Source organism: Eubalaena glacialis, chromosome 11 (assembly GCF_028564815.1).
Source record: "Eubalaena glacialis isolate mEubGla1 chromosome 11, mEubGla1.1.hap2.+ XY, whole genome shotgun sequence".
Taxonomy (NCBI): domain Eukaryota; kingdom Metazoa; phylum Chordata; class Mammalia; order Artiodactyla; family Balaenidae; genus Eubalaena; species Eubalaena glacialis.
In genome coordinates this window covers 67449467-67465085 of record NC_083726.1, presented here as the reverse complement: position 1 = coordinate 67465085, position 15619 = coordinate 67449467, and the positions used below count along the sequence as shown (strand labels likewise).

Sequence of the window (15619 nt, the reverse complement as noted above, 5' to 3'; positions counted from 1 at the left end):
AATGAATAAATGAACAAATCGTGGAACTAATTTGTTAATTACTAACCACAGCTAGGCAGAGAGGAATGAACAAGAAGATTTGCCAACAACACTCGGGAGGAATGGGCAAGTTCTACATGGTCTGATGGGGGGGAAATCCAGCAACGTGGAGGCAAAGGACTGCTTTCTGAACTTTAGTTTTCTGGAGATTATAATTAGTACCATGAATATGTTGTGCAACTCTAAAATTCCATAAAGCGGTACTTATTTCATTCTGCTCGTCTCCTTGAGGGGCTGTTTGAAAAAATGATGGCATTATAATTAATCAGATTAATCTCTGAGTAAAAATAAAGGCTGCCTTTTCCAAGAGCTCTTCATCATGCCAGGCAGGGTGTCTGTCCACACACAATGACTCTTTCTGTATAGAGACACTGTTGAGCTCAGAAGAAGCTCCAAGAAGCCTCAAGATGGTTGCCATAGAGACAGCACAATAAACAGGCACACACGCCACTCAGTTACTTAAGTCTACTTGAAGGAACACAAAAGAATTCTAAGAAAACAAAGGGACTTCAGAGAAAAACTCAGGATGATCTGTCTGAAAAAAAATCCGTAACATTCATTGTAATGATTCTTGATGGGAAAGATGGCATTACCATTGCCTGAGACACAGAAAAGGAAGAGGATTCTGGACAGAAAACATCCTTATCGTGAAAGGAGAACCTGAGTGACTGGGGTGTTTGATTGATTTCACTTCCATCAATGTCTGAGACCTGCCCAGCGCTGTCCTGGAGGAATTGAGAAAAGTAGAAAGTATGTGTAAGGCCAGGAATTGCTTTAGGCATGACAGTCCCATGAAGCACGCCAAAACTAGGACAGCACGGGACGGATGGCCAAAGGGAACAGAATGGGTCTTTTCTCAAAGAAAAGAAAGAACACTATGAACTGGAGCAGCAGGGAAAGAGCCTTACTGTGCTAGCAGGTAGCCCTCCTGGCCCCTCCTCTTATGAAACACACAGTTATTTCTTCAGTGTCGGATAATGATGGGTGATGATGATGGTGATGGAAGAAAAATGTCTTAAAAATGAAAATCTGAGAAAATGGTGCATCTTGGTCCCCATCCCAAGTCATTTAATCATGAGAAATAACTGGATTTTATTTAACATAACATTATAATAACACCAAATTCATGTATGGATTCTAAGGGCGGTTTCCTAGTCATTCTCTTTCTTGAACAATTTTAGTAATATTGATTCTTCCCCTTTAAGGTGTTCCTTTCCATCTATTATCTTCTCTGATGGTACTTACCTAACAACTAAATATCAAGTTGGGAGATGGTAATTACATGCCATATCTTATTCTTCTTATTCTTCAAGTTTAACTTGACCTTTTCTTGATGATGCATTTTTCTCCCCTTGAGTACTGGCGTTTGGATGCCACCTAAGCAGGCTGTTATGGATTGTTCCTTGTTATGGAACTTCTCATATGAAGGGTTTCAATTTGAAAAGTCAGTCCATCATTTTATTTTTTTAATTAACAACATTTTTACTGATTTCAACAGGTTCTGCGCAGCTCTCTAGACAAAGGCACAGAACACATGTGTATATTACATTACAGATGACAAGGGCTCCCAGAGGATGTAAGTATTATTTTAGGTTCTAGATTTATCTCTATCTTATCTAACTTTCCATTACTGAACAGAGAGTCATAGTGATCTTCCTGCAGAAGATATGTTGTTCTTTATTCACATTGGGATTTATATATTTGGGGGGAACACCTGTGCATGGTAGGAAGGGTGAATGATCTATCAAGTTTGCTCATTGGTTTTTCATAAAAGATTTCCTCATTTCATTGTTGTTAGAGAATTATTGATGCTGTGGTTTGTTTTTTTTAAGGCAGATCTTTAAGTTGGAGGAATAATTACGTTTGCACTTGTCTTTTATGCCTAAGAAATAATTGATGATGCTTGTGGAATATTCATATTTCATGTTGCCTGGTTAGATTATTGAGGATGCTCAGTTTTCTGGTCTGTGTTTTCTTTTGCTTGTTTTGTTTTGAGAGAAAGAGGTCAGCAGGGCACAGAAAGCCACTTCTCTGAGATTTATACAGGTCCCTTAAAAAAAATTATAGTCTAAAGGCTTGCAGGAAAAAGAGGTCCGAGCAGGGAAAATAAGCAGATTAGTTTCTCAGGAAGAATATATGTTTGGGTGCCTCTTAAATGTTATGATTTTAGGGTAATTTGGTCCCACCATAATCACAATACCACCATATATTTTTCTACATAGTAATACTCCTGTTTAGCTCAGCAAGCTTTGCAGATGTTTGCTGATTCCTGCAGCAGCCAGAGCAGCTACTGAGTCACTTGTCCATAAATCCTTAATGAGCCCTGTCTAGGAGCAGGACACTATGGGCCCATGCAGGAGACATTTTTAGATTAAATCTTAGTTAGTCCTAGTTAAGATCTGGTTAAGAGAGTTAAGCACCATTTTTACAATGTTTAATTACACTGTTCAAATAACCAGCATACATTTGCAAATCCTAAATAAGTGAAATTTGAAAAAAACTTACTGTGACTCAATCACTGTGCCACAACGCATCACAGGTAATGCTGTGGTCCTCCGATCTTGGCAGTACCTTGCACAGAAATATTTGTTGATGGCAGCCTCACTGAAGGTAGGTATAAGAAAGGTAACTCTTGGTCCCCGATGCCCTGTGCAATTGATTGCATTATAGTGGGCTTCTGACCATATTCTTCTAATGAACTCTTGGTAGCTATCAAATGAAATGGGCCCAAACTCTGACCACAAATCCATGTTTATGGCTTAGACCAGATTGACTTCCACTCTTTAAGTGTGTGAGCGTAAAGGAGTTAAACAGCAGGACCCAGGGAGACAGGAAGCAGACAATTTTAACCATAGCTGTTGTCCCTGAAGGGCGATGGGCAGGTCGGGCTTTATTGCACAAGACAGGAAGCATCCAGAGAGAAGGAAGGGCATGAACTTGTACTGAGTGCTGTGGCGGGCACTACTCCAGCTGTTGACATAAACCATTCTTGGGCCTCATGGCAGTCCTGAACAATAGGCATTTCCTGGTAGGAAGGACAAGTCTCAGAAGTAGGTAAGTAGGTAAGTAACTTGCCCAAAGCTTCACAGCACACACGTGGCAGATCCTGGCCTGCGGCTCAGATCTGTGTGCTTGGAAGACCATGCCTTTTCCATGATGCTCAGCTGTGCCCATTCCACCTTCTGTGCTGAGGGGACCATTTGAGTTAGGCTCTCTAAATTTTAAGAATAAGACTCAGGGACTTCCCTGGCTGTCCAGTGGTTAAGACTCTGTGCTTCCAATGCAGGGGACGCGGGTTTGACCCCTGGTTGAGGAACTAAGATCCCACATACCGCGCGGCACAGCCAAAAAAAAAAGACTCAGGTCACCTCAAGTAATGAAGAATGTGCTATATCTAGTCTTATAGAAATGAGGAAGCAGTGATCTCAGCCTCGTGGTCAAGTCTCAGAGAACCCCAGAAAAGCAGAACACCCAGGTTTCAGGAAGGTTAGAATGGTGTCAGAGCCAGGCTCAAGGGGACTGCAATGAGAAACTCGTCGAGATGCTGAGAATCTTCTGGGAGCTCAGGTGGTGGAGTTCCTGGGTCTTCTGGAACGTGCCCTGCTTACTCTCTGCAGGTTTGCTCCTCTAGGCATCTCTGATTCTCTTTCACTCTCAACTGCCTTTCCCACATTTCACTCACAATATTTTCTGAAAGCACCCATGTGCCCATTGAGTCTGCTTTCTCTCAAGTTCAGCTTGCTCGTGACTCCTCACGGCCTCTGCTCTACTTCAAGGCCTCTTTCTTTTACATAATCTGAACAACTCTCACTGCAAACTGCCCCCTTTTCTCAGTGTTTCTTAATTCTAACTCCTGAAAGTTAGATGGCTGAAGCCAACTGATCCTTGTTTGGAAAGGCTTTTCATGCCAGCATATCATGGACAGTGAACCAGCCTCTATGTTTTGACTGCCCTTGAGTTAGGGATTCAGCCTGGTCCAGTCACCCCAGAAGAGTCGTGAGTACACCTAGTTCCTTTAGGAGGGGCTAGGGGCTTGGCTGGCAGGGTGACTGACAAGAATGAAAATTTATCTCCCATCAATATCAGGTCAGCAGCCGTAGGAAAGATCACAAACTTTCAGTGGCACAAGATGCTAGCTTCGTAGAGTAGGGGGCAGGCAGCGTCAGGCAGAGATGGAAAGACTCTCGGTAGGGAATTGAGAGCGCTTGGGGAATGAGCTACAGACTGTGAGTCATCAATAAAACATCTGCTGGGAACAGACAGCTTCTTACAAAGGAATCACTAAAGACGGCCAGGATCACTTCTCCCCTTTCTACTGGTTGTCGAGTTTCAATGAAAATGTGTACAATCTCATTGAGAGTTGAGATTTTCTCTTATTTCCAACCTTGGTCTAGAATCTGAGACTATGACATTTATCTTGTATTTTTCTCTCTCAAACTTATTTTTTAAAATTATTTTAATTATATAAATAACATACAAAAGTTATGAAAAATTCAAACTTCAAAGGTAAAGCCTTCGCTCTCCTTTTCAAATCTTGCTTCTTCCCCAGAGAGCATTCTGGGTACCCTTCCAGACCTGTTTCTACGTGAATGGAGAGTTCCATTTTATTGTTTTGTATGAATGAACAGCCATATTCATTAGTACTGTGCAATCTAGAACCATTTAAACCAAAGTAGGTAGGTGAGATTTTTCACATCTCAGAAATATCTGCAACCGTTTCCCACTCACAAATACTGAATGCCAGCAAAAGCTAAACAACTAAGCAGATAATTCAAAGGCCAAAAGAATCATTTAGTCAAAGTGTAAAAAGGCACACGGATGATATGACCCCTTATCTCAGGAGCAGAGACTCTCCGTCCATGGCTTGGCTCCCGCCTGGTTTGGTGCTGTGAACTCTGTAAACATTTGCCTGATAAATAGCAGCTGAATTGAACCAGTATAGAGGTCAGGGTCAGCTGATGAAAATGGAACTTCCCGGACACAAACAACTATAAAAAGTCACACTAGACGATAATAGGAAAGGGAAGACCTAAATAAACAAATGAAAATTTTATTTGACAGCCCTCCCTCTCCCCACAATTGTTATTTCCATTCCAGCCTCATCAGATAAAATTCTTCAAAGGAGAGTTGAATCAGGAATTTAACCCTACATAGAATTCTCACCAATTTATAATTTAAAACTTCACGAATTTGGAAAAATTAGAAAAGGAAATCCAGAATTTAAAAATTCTCTCTTTTAGAACAAACGTATGGACACCAAGGCGGGAAAGCGGCTGGGGGGTGGGGATGGTGGTGGGATGAACTGAGCGATTGGGATTGACATGTATACACTGATGTGTATAAAATTGATGACTAATAAGGACCTGCTGTATAAAAAAAATAAATTAAATTAAAAAAATAAAATAAATAAAAATAAAAAAATAAAAATTCTCTCTTCCAAAGTGCAGTTTATGGAGGGGTGGGGGTGGGAGGGAGGTCCAAGAGGGAGGGGATATAGGTATACATATAGCTGATTCACTTCATTGTACAGCAGAAACTAACACAACATTGTAAAGCAATTTTACTCCAATAAAAAAAAAATTATGTTGCTAAAAAAAAAAAAATAGGGACTTCCCTCGTGGCACAGTGGTTAAAAATCCACCTGCCAATGCAGGGGACATGGGTTCGAGCCCTGGTCTGGGAAGATCCTACATGCCGTGGAGCAATTAAGCCCATGCGCCACAACTACTGAGCCTGCGCTCTAGAGCCCACGAGCCACAACTACTGAGCCTGTGTGCCACAACTACTGAAGCCCACGCGCCTAGAGCCCGCGCCCCACAACAAGAGAAGCCACCGCAATAAGAAGCCCACACACCCCAGTGAAGAGCAGCCCCTGTTCGCTGCAACTAGAGAAACCCCTCGTGCAGCAACAAAGACCCAGCACAACCAAAAAATAAATTAAAAAAAAAATAATACTTTACATACTATCTATGTCTTTCCAAGAATAATATAAAAATACTCAATTTCTTTAAAAAAAATTTAAAAAAACAAATAAATAAAGTGCAGTTTAATTACTAATTATAAGTATTCTAATTAAGGTTGTGAGACTTAAAATGATCAACAATCAGGGCATCATTTAGTTATATATGAACATGTGCTTTTTTTTACATATATATATTTTTTTTACATATATATATTCTTTCTCAGATTCTTTTCCCTTATAGGTTATTACAAGATGTTGAGTAGAGTTCCGTGTGCTGTACAGTAGGTCCTTGTTGGTTATCTAATTTATATATGGTAGTGTGTATAGGAACATGTGCTTTTAATCTATAACACCTATTTGCTTAATCCAAAATCATTCAAGTATGGATTAAACTTGGACTGTAATCCATGTGGAGGCGAGGATCCCATTGTTGTATTCCAACACCCCTCCCTTTCCTCCAACATATACACACAGGGCACTGACTATATCTCATACGTGAACTTGCAATGGATGCATATGGACTGTTGAAAACATGATGAGATCCTGGAGATACAGGGATGAACAAGACAGACAAAACAGTTGCTTTTTATAAACAACCAACATTGGGGTGGCTGGTGAAGACAGAAAATAACATGTAAATGAATAAATAAAAATCACTTCAGATAGTGATCAATGAATGAAGAAAATGTCACAAGCTAAAGGGAGAGAATGCCTGAGGTGGGTGTATTTTAGTTAGGGTGGGCTGGGAAGTCCTTCCTCAGGGTCCCATTGAAGCGGAGACATGAATGATGAGAAAGAACTAGTCAGGCTAAGACCTACACAGTGCAATTGGAGACACCAAACATATCCACGTGAAGCAATTAGCAAATAATTAGGGGCTACACTATGGGGTGATGACCACGCTGACCATGGAGCATCCACAGTCAGAGAGGAGCAAGTGACTCTGGTGTAGGAGAGGAAAAGTTATCCTGGACCCTATTAGGGTCCTTGGCTGGGTCTGAAAATTAAACTGACAAAGACAGATTAACAGGAGAAAAGTATGCAAATGTATTTAATATAAGTTTTATGGGACACGGAGGTCTTCGTAAGGAAATGAAGACCCGAAGAAAGAGTTAGACTTGAGTATTTTAATGCTGGCTTAAAATATTTTTAATATTTTAAGTATTTTAATGCGTGCGCCATCAGGAAGGACCCTGAGTCAGAGTGATTGGCCAGAGGCAACCCAGAAAATAACCCCATTACCACAAAACCCGTCGTGGGGGGTACGATAGGGCAAGGAGTATGAGGTAAGTGTAGTAACTGGGGCAACTTAGCAAGACCTATCTGTTAGGATTCTTCTCGGCGTCCTTTTGTCTTGTTTTAGAGACAAGGATGTTCCTTTCCTCCAGGTACAAGGAGGGGATGTCTCACGTGAGAGGTTTATGACCTGTTTCAGGGAAGCAGGGTGAGGTGAATGTTACTCTGAGCTCAGAATAACATTCCTGTTTCTGTCATTTTCTCAAACTCTTTCAGCTTAATATATTCAATATACGAAGGAGCCATATTTTGAGGTCCATGTCCTGAACGCCATCACCGGTCTCAGTGTGTCTGTATCTGGTCTGGTGTGTGATCTCAGTCCCGGCTTGCAGGTTCAAGTCGCAATCTGAGTTGCACGGTTTCACCTGCTCAAAGTAATAGTAACACACTTGAGTTGTGCAGGGTGTTGTTGGCGGTGCTCGCTTGCAGGGTTTGACAGAGGTGAGAAAGCTTCCGCTGAAGGTGGAGAGAAACAAGGGGAGGTAGAACCGTAAGCAGATAGGTTAGCAGGTCCCTGGAGAAAGAGAACCAGGAACGGCTTTCTTGACATAAGAGAAGCCATTTTGGCCTAAGACTTTTTGTGATCTAAGCCTGGCTGCAATGTTTGCCCTTGAAAAGTCTCAGTAATTAATGATCTTAAGGGAACAAAGGAATGCAAGAACAGGAAAAAAAGGCAGTCAAACAATAGTGTAGTGATAAGGTAGAGTCCTAGTTCCTCCTCAAGGGATAGGCATAATAATATATCTTTGAGTTCTGCAGGAACTCAACTCAGATATGTATCAGAGTGTTATGTATATCCCTTTGAAACAGGGGGGAAGGGGGCAGGGCACAACCTTTAAAAGAATGACATAGCCCTTGTGGATACAACATAAACTGGTTAGAATCAACTAGGTCCAAGATGGTGGAAGATTCAACTACCAGTAGACCTTGAGCCTCATTATATGCTCGTTGTAATACATTAGCATATGCTAAATGACACACCCACAGGCCCCATGACATTTCCAAGGCTGACCATAAAAGGCCAAAAAGTGGATGGTGGCCCAAATCCTGGAAATCCCCACCCCTTCTCCAAAATAGTTGGAATAATCCTTCCACTCATCAGCGTATGAAATTACCCAGCCCATAAAAACTAACCACCCTATATTTCAGGGCCTCTCGCCTGCCTTCTGAGATGGCCCATACTCTGTCTGTGGAGTATATCTCTCCCTAGGCCATTCTTACCTTTTGAGATGGAATGCATTCTGTCAATGGAATGCGTATCTCTCTAAATAAATCCACTTCTTACCTATCACTTTGTCTCTCACTGAATTCTTTCTGCGATGAGACATAAAGAACCTGGGCTTCATTAAGTCCAGAGACTAGGTGTATGATCTCAATTAAAAGACAGTGGGTTCAAGTCCCAGTCTGGGTTCTGGCTGGGTTCGAGTCCCAGCCCGTGGGTTCAAGTCCTAATCTGTGTGGTTTCACCTTGAGGAGGAACTCTGTTTTATCACTGAACTATTATTTCTTGCCTGTTTTTCCTTTGTTTCTGCATTCCCTCATGTCCCTAGTTAGTAACTGCTTAAGTCTGCTCTTTAGAACTCAGGAAAGACCTAGGAGACTAAAGTCTTTTTATACAAACAAGAAATGGAGGGCACCTAGGTGCTTTTGTACCCAGGAGGGCCCTGCAGCCTCCTGGGCTTGGTTTCAATTTAAAAGGAAAATAGATGTTCTAGGACTAGGTCACAGAGAGAAAGGCTTCTCCACCTTGGAAAGGACAAAGCATGGGCCTGTGTTCCAGGCTCTGAGGGAGAAATTGTCATTTCCCTTCCCTGTAGGTCTGTGTGGCGCCACCTCTCCCTCTACCCCCAGGTTATTCTTGTGTGTGTTTCCCGCCTTTCTAGACTGTCAGATCCCAGAGGGCAGGATGCCTCACTGATTCGCCCCTGTGTTCTTCACGGTGCCGTTAGGGGAATCACTAACTCAAACTGCCCACCCTGGCCAGGTCTTATAGAAACCACTTGCATGAGTTATCTTAAACAGGAGGTACTGGTAAGGAATGCAGAACTAACAAGTTACCACCAACCAGAAGAATTCAGGAAAGGTCAAAAGGAGAGAGGAGACCCCAGTCCATATGTCCTACCCACCTCCCAGAATACTTCTTGCTGGAATCCACCTTGGCTGAGTGATGCGTGCATCAGGAAGGACCCTGAGTCAGAGTGATTGGCCAGAGACAACCCGGAAAATAACCCCATTACCATAAAACCCAAGACTGCAAGCCACGTGGCAGAGCAGCCCTCCTGGGTTCCCTGACCCTCCTGCTCTCCCCCCGGGTGCTCCTTCCCAATAAAGTCCTTGCTTTGTCAACACGTGTGTCTCCTGGGACAATTCATTTCCGAGTGTTAGACAAGAGCCCGCTCTCGGGCCCTAGAAGGGATCCCCCTTCCTGCAAGAGTGCTAGTCTAGTGCCTGTCACAAAGTTAGTTCTTGGTCATTGACTGATTGTCTTTGTATCTGTAATGTACTGGAGAAATGATTCAAAAATAGTTGCCTTTCTCTAATGGGAGTTTTGCTGGCTGGGAAGGTGATGTAGGGTAACTTCTCAGCAGGGTTTGAATTTTGAGTGCTAGGGAAAGAACAGCATGATTGGAAGAGAGGCACATTTTACTCAGATACACTCTGTTATTTTTGTTTTACATTTAAATGAAACATTTGGGTCTACATAAAATTTGGATGACACATTAAGGGCAATTTCCTCAGTGTGATTCAGGTTGAACTGAGGCCTCCTGGAGTACGCTGTTTGTGCTACTGATTGGTTAAGGGCTTTTCCAATGCGGGGTGAGCTCCTTTCCCCTTGGAGAACTGAAGAGCAGAGCCTTTCAGGCACCGCCAAAGTGATCTCTCTCTGCTACAAGTCTGATCCCCTGAGCTGAAGCTCTTGAGTTCTCTTCTTCACTACACAGGAAGCAAAGAGATGTCAGCGGCCCTGTGTAATGAAGAATTAACCTCCATCACAAGAGGTCTGACCTTTGTCACCAGCTGCTGGGAGGTGATCTCTGCTGTCTTTCTTCTCCTGGGTCAGTAGATAGTCTTATAATGTGATTTAGGGTAGGGCAGGCCACGCCAGAAAGACCAACCACAGAACTCAGGGCCGAGGCTTTGGGTCTCCCGGGATCAGGGGCCTGAACACTGAGATCGACCACGTGGGCAATTGATCAATCACGTCTATGTAATGGACCTCAGTAAAAACCAAACACCTGAGCTTCCCTGGTTGGCAATACTCTGTGCATATTGTCACATGTTGATGTCACAATGCCTCTGATATTTTACATTCATTTGCTCGTACTAAGCCTGTGAAATCTGGTGTGTATTTTGTGCTTACAGCACATCTCACTTTGGACTCGCCGCATTTCAAGTGCTCAGAAGCCACCTGTGGTTCCCATACCGGACAGTGTAGCCCCAGATCTCATCCCTTCTTCCCTATCCAAGGACATCACTCATTCCCTGAATCTCCTACACGGATCGATTTTCATCTCTCACCTGGATCACTCCCTTTTTCATATAAATATGCTGTTAGTTTTCCCATTTTAAAATAGCTCTCTCATGACCCCACTTATTTTTCCATAAACCCTATTTTGACTGCTCTTTTTTAAAGCAAAATGACATTGTTTTGCTACTTGTCTTGTTTACAATCATTGTTTACAATTTCTTTCCCACATTCTCCCCTAAATCCACTCCAAATCAGGCTTTATCTGCCAAAACTCCAGCAAAACTCTCTTTATTAAATTTTCCAAATGACCACTGTATTAATCAGTTCAATGCTAATTTCCAATTTTTTGTCTTGCTTGATTTAGCTGAATCAAGTCTAAAAAGACTATTCAACTTAAGGATACCACACTCATGGTTTTCTTCCTACTGCGTTGGTCACTTTCCTTACATGGTTCCTCTTCATCTTCTCAAACTGAATATTGAGGGTCCCAGGGCTCAGTATTTGGTCCTCTTCTCCAGCTTATTTATATCATTTTACTTGCAATTGAATTTCATGGCTCTAAATATTATCCATATGGTCTCTACACACAAATGTATATCTCCAGTCCAGGTATTTTCCCTAAACTTCACTCATGTTTTCACCTGGCTGCTTATGTTAGTTTCTTAGGGCTACCCTAGCAAATTACCACAAACTGGGTGTCATAAAACTGAAATTTATTCTCTCACAGTTCAGAGGCCAGACATCTGAAATCAAGGTGTCAGCAGGGTTGGTTCCTTCTGGAGGCGTTGAGGGAGAAGCTGTTCCATGTCTCTCCCAAGGCATCTGGTAGTTGCAGGCAATCCTTGGCATATCTTAGTTTATGGACACATCACTCCAATCTCTGCTTCTGTCCTCACATTGCATCCTCCCTTGTGTGTCCCTGTGTGTTCACATGGCCTTCCTATAAGGACACCGGCCACTGGATTTAGAACTCATCCTAAACCAGTATGATTAATTTAATCTAAATAATTAAACCTGCAAAGGTCCTATTTCCAAATTAGGCCATATTCTGAGGTTCTGAGTGGAAATGATTTTGCTATTCAGTCCAGTATACTACTCAACATTGTCATTTAATATCAAATGGGCATCTAATTTAAGATGTCAAAAACTGAACTAATCTTATCCATCCCTCCTCCACCTATACTCTTCTTCATCTCAGTTGATAAAAAATCCATTCTTCTATTGGAATCCTACCTTGACCATATATCCAAAATCTGTCCACTTGTTACCATTTCCACTGTTAACTGTGGTCCGGGCCAACATCACATCTTGCCAGGATTATTGTAATAGCCTCTTACCAGGTCACTCTAATCTTGTCTCCCTACAGTCTATTTTCAGAAGAACAGCTAGAGTGACCTTGTCAAAACCCAATTTAGATCATGAACCTTCCAATGGCTCCCATTTTATTCAGAGTAAATGTCAGAGTCCTTACAATGTCACACAAGAGACCCCCTACCTCTCTGACCACATCTTAGGTTAATCTCCCACATTCTCACTCTCCTCCAGCCATGGTGGACTCCATGCTGTTCCTTGAACACTCCAGGCACCCTCTGACCTCAGAGCCTTTGCACATGCTGTTCCCTTCACCTAGAATGTTCTTCCCCCAAATATCTACATGGCTTATTCATGGCCTCCTTTAAGCATCTTCTTCAAATGTCACCTCTTCAAATGAGTTTTACTCTGATCACCTTGTTTATAATTACAAGCTCCCACCTCCCAGCCCTTGTCCCGACACTATTGGTTTCCATAACCCCACTCTGGTTTTTTCCCCATGGCCCTTACTACCTTCTAATACATCATATAATATACTTATTAATTATGTTTTTTGTCTACTACTTCTACAAGTAAGGTCCATGAGGGCAGGAAATATTGTCCGTTTTGTTTTCTGATGTATACCTAGAACAGTGTCTCACATATTAGATGCTCAATATTTATTAAATAAATGAAAGAGATTAATTAGGTGAATGAGAAATGAATGAGGAACTACTTTCTAGGCACAGAAAAGATTAAAAGGAATCACAAAGTAAGGAATTCTACATTTTACTACATACAAATTTAAAACTTTATCATGTATAATAGAACACAAAGATAGGCTACTATACTATATATTTTAGAAAAACCTCATATCTCTCCCAAAGTAAGACCTTTTAAAATTTTAGAATACATGAGTACTTATAATAAAAATTCAAACTTTAAGTCATTTTTTCCAATTCTAGAAAAAAAGAGTTGAGGTGATTATACTCACTTTTGCTGAAGGCTATCTACATAGCTTTATGTTTTCTCCACAGTACTGATATAAATTAGGATTTAGTTATGGGACTTTTACACACTTTTAATTTTCTATCCATGCTTGTTTATCCAAATTCCTATTGGCCCTTTGATTTAAATTTTTACTTTAAACACTGTTTTAAGGAGATGAAACCTAAAAATGTAGGAAAGACATTTTGAGACCCTAGGGGCAGGACAAGAATAAAGATGCAGATGTAAAGAATGGACTTGAGGACACGGGGAGGGGGAAGGGTAAGCTGAGATGAAGTGAGAGAGTGGCATGGACTTATATATACTACCAAATGTCAAATAGATAGCTAGTGGGAAGCAGCCGCATAGCACAGGGAGATCAGCTCGGTGCTTTGTGACCACCTAGAGGGGTGGGATAGGGAGGGTGGGAGGGAGACGCAAGAGGGAAGAGATATGGGGGATATACGTATACGTATAGCTGATTCACTCTGTTATAAAGCAGAAACTAACACACCATTGTAAAGCAATTATACTCCAATAAATATGTTAAAAAAAAAAAGACACTGGAATTAAGATAAGTTTAAAAAAAGACGCACATGGAATTATCTTAATGATATTAAATGGCTTTACTATAAATAATCTTCTAAGGAAATTATATAAAAAGCTTTTAGGTTATTAAGGCTAATTTTTGACACTTTTTTAATCAGAAAGGGTTTGGATTGAAGCTGAGAACAGACTAAGGAGATTGCTGGCTGATACCCTGTGTTATTCCCTGTGCGAGGGCCCCATCCACAGCCAGAAGAGACTTTCTATCCCACCCCTCACTGTGCAGGTGAGAAAACCAAAACTCAGGAGTTAAGTAAGTTCCATGCTGAGTAGCTAAACCCATGATTTTGGTTTGATTACAATAAAACTCCAGAGGGCAATTCTTTACTTCACCTATTTATTAATTGTTAGTGTTAATATTAAAAATATAGGAAGTTATGAGGAGTAAGGTATTAAAGTATTCTTTCTAAAGAAAGAATTCTCTCTAAAGAAAGTAACATTTAAAATTTTCTAAATATTCACTTTTTCTATGACATTTTACTGAGAAATAGGCAAATACAGGAAAGTGCACAAGACAAATATACAACTTAACAAATCGTTGTGATGTAAACACCCATGAAATCACCATTAGGTCAAAAACCAGACTATTTCCAGTATCCAGAAGACCCCTGTGTGCCCCTTCTCAACTGCAACCGCCTCTCTTCCTCCTTTCCCAGAGTAAGCACTGTCCTGGCTTGAATAATAATCAATTCCTTACTTTGCTTTAGAGTTTCACCACCTAAACATGCACCCCTAAGACATAAGTTTAATATTTATTTTCTGTTTATTCCTTCTGTTTTTTGTTGTTGCTGTTGTTTTTCTCTTTCTCTTTTTCTGCATTCTCTTGAGCTATTTGAATGTTTTATAGTATTCCATTTTAATTTGTCTACTCTGATTTTTTCCATATCTCTTTGTATAGCTTTTAAGTGTTGCTTTAGGGCTTACAATATACATACTTAACTTTTGACAGTCTACTTAGAATTATTATTTTACCACTTCTTATGGAATGTAGAAATCTTACCATCTTTTAGGTCCCTTTGTCTCCCCCCCCTTTTACGTTGGCACTTTATTACATATTATATCAACATACATTCACACCAATCAGACAATTTCATATTTTTTGCTTTCAAACTTCACTTTTTAAAGAGCTCAGTCTATTAGGTATACCCAGTTAATTTTCATTTATATTCTTCTTTTTTTTTTCATATATTTATTTTTGGCTGCGTTGGGACTTCGTTGCTGCACGTGGACTTTCTCTAGTTGCGGCGAGCAGGGCTACTCTTCATTGCCGTGCACGGGCTTCTCGTTGCGGTGGCTTCTCTTGTTGCGGAGCACGGGCTCTAGGCGCACGGGCTTCAGGAGTTGTGGCTCACCGGCTCTGGAGCGCAGGCTCAGTAGTTGTGGCGCACGGGCTTAGTTGCTCCGCAGCATGTGGGATCTTCCTGGACTAGGGCTCGAACCCGTGTCTCCTGCATTGGCAGGCGGATTCTTAACCACTGCACCACCAGGGAAGCCCTATGTTGCTCTTTTTAAAGCACTGATGTTCCGAGTTTCTTTCAGGTATCAGAGTCAGTTTGCCAGCAATAAATTCTCTTAATTTTCCTTCATCTGAGAATGTCTTTATTTCACCTTCATTTCTGGAGGATATTTGACCTACATATAGAATTCTAGGTTCTTTTCTTTCAGCATTTTAAAAATGTGATACTTCCTTTTAGCCTCCATGATTTCTGATGAGAAATCCACAGTCGTTCAAATTACTGTTCCTCCATAAGTAAGGCATCTTTTCTCTCTGTCCGTTTTCAACATTTTGTTTCATTGCCTTTAGTTTTCAGCAGTTTGATTATGATGTCTGAGCATAGACTTCGTTGAATTTATCCTATTTGGAATTATGAGCTTCTTGAATCTATAGGTTTATGTCATTTGCTAAATTTGGAAAGTGTTCAGCCATGATTTTTTCAAAAAATTTTTCTGCACCATACTCTCTCCTCTCC

General features: G+C 41.1%; 1 long non-coding RNA gene across 1 annotated transcript in view; it reads left to right on the top strand.

Moving 5' to 3' along the window:
* Positions 1-1575: 1575 nt before the first annotated feature.
* The window catches only part of LOC133101595 (uncharacterized), a 30100-nt gene continuing 16056 nt past the window's right edge, over positions 1576-15619 (top strand). Inside the window, exons 1-2 of the long non-coding RNA XR_009702662.1 lie at positions 1576-1615; positions 2579-2649. This is a non-coding gene — a long non-coding RNA (uncharacterized LOC133101595). The remainder of the gene's footprint in view (positions 1616-2578; positions 2650-15619) is intronic.